The sequence below is a fragment of the Belonocnema kinseyi genome, chromosome 1 (assembly GCF_010883055.1).
Source record: "Belonocnema kinseyi isolate 2016_QV_RU_SX_M_011 chromosome 1, B_treatae_v1, whole genome shotgun sequence".
NCBI lineage: Eukaryota > Metazoa > Arthropoda > Insecta > Hymenoptera > Cynipidae > Belonocnema > Belonocnema kinseyi.
In genome coordinates this window covers 115,258,852-115,261,809 of record NC_046657.1, presented here as the reverse complement: position 1 = coordinate 115,261,809, position 2,958 = coordinate 115,258,852, and the positions used below count along the sequence as shown (strand labels likewise).

The window sequence follows — 2,958 nt, the reverse complement described above, 5'->3', positions numbered from 1 at the left end:
CGATTCTAATCAGAACTGTCGGAAATCTTAAAATTCTAAAACTCTTGGTTTTCTTTAAAATGTCCGCAGTTCTTCGAATTTTAACTGTATCAAAAAGTGCCACAAAAATTTGTGGTAAAAATTGTTTGGTGGCAACAAAACTATGACCAAAACTGCTGGAACTCTCTAAATTGATAGTTATTTAAAAAAAAATTTTTTTAAGTTTCGTAGTTCTTTGAATTTTAACTTGATCGAAAAATATCATAAGACTGTTTGGTAAAACTTTTTCAGTGGAGCAGAGAACATGGAACTTGAAATTTTTAAATAAATTTTTTTTTAACTTTAACGTGCTGTGCTTGATTGAATTTTGACTTTATCGAAAAGTGTTGCAATACTTTTTTTTTAATTTTCCTGGAGGATTCCAGAACTCGGATCTCAACTTTCGGAACATGTTGAAGCATGTTACTTTTAGTTTTTTGATGTTTTTTTTTTAATTCTATTATTAGAGAACTTCAGAACTCCTTCGAAATCATGCAAAAAAAGTTGAATTTTTGCAAAGTGGTGATGCAACTTCATAGGGATTACAAACATCGTGAAACTGAAAAAAATATATCATACTTTAATTCCTATTTTCACCTAAAAAACTTGAGAATTCCTTTTTTCATTGGATAATTCTAATAATTTTTTCCTATAATGCACATGTCCTACGTTTATAATTTCTTTTTTTTTAATTTAATTTGGTCTCTTAACTGAAAAGTTATGGTTTAACAAATACTACATTAAAACATATTAATTTGTGTATTTATGCAAAATATTGTTTAAATAAATAATTTTTGTCTGGTTTTTTAAAAATTCAAATTTAAAGAGAATTCAGAGCGTTCATGAGAAACAAAAACTTCAAGCTAAATAAAAATATATAAGAGAATTGAAGAGAAACTAACAGAAATAAAAGCGATTCAAGAAAATTCATAATAAATTAAACGAATTCTCAAAAATCCATAAAATCCAAGGAATAAAAAAAAAGTCAATTGAATTCAAGTAGAATTAAAGAGAATTTAAGAAGAATCAAAAGAGCATCTGAATTTCGTAGTTAGTTAACTCTCCGGGTCTATACATATTTTTTTTCTTCGAAAAATATTTAATATGAAGAAAAATACGTTTAAAAAAGTTAACTTTTTTATGACGTTTCAGCATTATTTTGATGGAAAATATTTTTGCTGCAAGATTAGATTAGAAAAAGTCGAATAGTTTCGTGCTCAAATTTTTTTGCTGCCAAATACTTCCAAAAATAAAATCACGATACAAATTGTCCACAATTATTAAGAGTTTCCGCTGAAATTAAACATTTGTAGGAAAATTAGTACAGAGGAATAATCAATAATAAACAAAGATACATATAAAAAATTTAATTTAATTCTTTCGTTATTTTCTTCTTAGAAAAAAGAAGCTTACATTTGGTAAAAATTGCAGTGCCTGATACAAATAATATAACTAAAATTTGTTCCGGTTTAACACAAATAGAGCGCAGCAAAAGTACATTTATCCAGTCAACATTTTTTTTACATACTCAAAAAAATCATTTAATATCTTAAATTTCTTATTATATACAATTAAAGTTTACTAAATAATATAAGTCTTCAATTTCGATAGAATTTTCATAATCATCCAAAACACCATTCCCTAAACTCATTCACCAGAGCATTCTATTTCACTATAAAAATATAGCGTATCTAAAGACTATACAGGCATGTACAAAATATTTCTAGCTACCACGTGTATAACTGTACATTTAATATCGTTAAATAAATTTGCATCGAGCTAAGTGAACCGAGTAAATTCGTCATTTATTCAAGTAAATAAAAAGTAAGTGGTCCGTACCCATTTTCCATGCATTTTTCGCCAATTCTATTCTTTTAGAGGATTCTGATTATTTGTTTATCTATAACCTTAAAATCGACATTTATTTACTTCGGATAAATAGCGAATGAATGAGGAAATATCAATAAACTATTGGATCAGTTCGATGCAATTTTAGCATTGCATTTTTTGGCTGCCCCGTGGACAAACAGCGAGTGAACATTTGACATTTTGCCTAGTTCTTTGTACATTTAGCCAAATATTCACAACCAAAGGTAATTATTTAATAAGTGGTTAAACTCCTAAATTTTGATGTGAGGAGTTGCCAAATGAAATTAGTAACATTACATTGATACTAATCTATAATTGACAAATATAATCAGTCAGGCTCGACCAGAGTGTTTTGAGCTCTGTTTTCGCTTTCCTCGTCGAGAATGAACGAGGTATCCGAGTCAGTTCCATCTGGAACACGCGTAATACATCCATTTTTAGTCAAGAACTGATTGTTTCCAAGGACAAAAAAGCGGGAGAATCAGAAAGCAAGAGTAATTTTTTTTTGCAAATCTAGAAAAAGGAAAATGAAGAGGAGAGGAGAGGAGACGATTTAAAATTAAAAAATACAGTCAATTTTCTATAGACCGTTAGCAACATTTAATTTATCCATTTCTTACCACATGAAAATATATTTTATTTCACAAAGAGGGACCGGAAATTGTCAATTTTAGTTTTGGTTCACAATTTCTATAATGAAAGCCCAAAGCAGTGCTATGTCACTTTTCGCCCTATAGAGTTTGGCGAAACACACATTAAATCGGTCAGTAACTCAGCTTCATAACCGAAAAGTTGCATCTTCGATTCTCGCTGCCTGCAATTTTTTTATTTTATTTTTTATTTATTAAGATGTTTATAAATTTGATTTCCTTAAAAAATTATGCAAAGAATAATTTTTTAATGTCTTTTTTCACAGAACATTTGAACTTTTTTTTAACTTTATCATGTTTTTCGTGAACAAATTTCTCTTCTATTAATGATTTATAAATATGGTAAACATAGGCAGAACCCAATAATTACATCTTCCAGACTAATGATAATGACAGCTGTAATCATTAGGTTCTGCCTATA

At 28.4% G+C, this 2,958-nt stretch overlaps 1 protein-coding gene across 1 annotated transcript in view; it reads right to left on the bottom strand.

The window, feature by feature from the left end:
• Positions 1 to 1,966: 1,966 nt before the first annotated feature.
• LOC117167594 (protein spinster) overlaps positions 1,967 to 2,958 on the bottom strand; it is a 23,329-nt gene continuing 22,337 nt past the window's right edge. The window contains exon 9 of the mRNA XM_033352689.1: positions 1,967 to 2,298. The gene's annotated coding sequence lies outside the window, so the exon portion shown is untranslated. The remainder of the gene's footprint in view (positions 2,299 to 2,958) is intronic.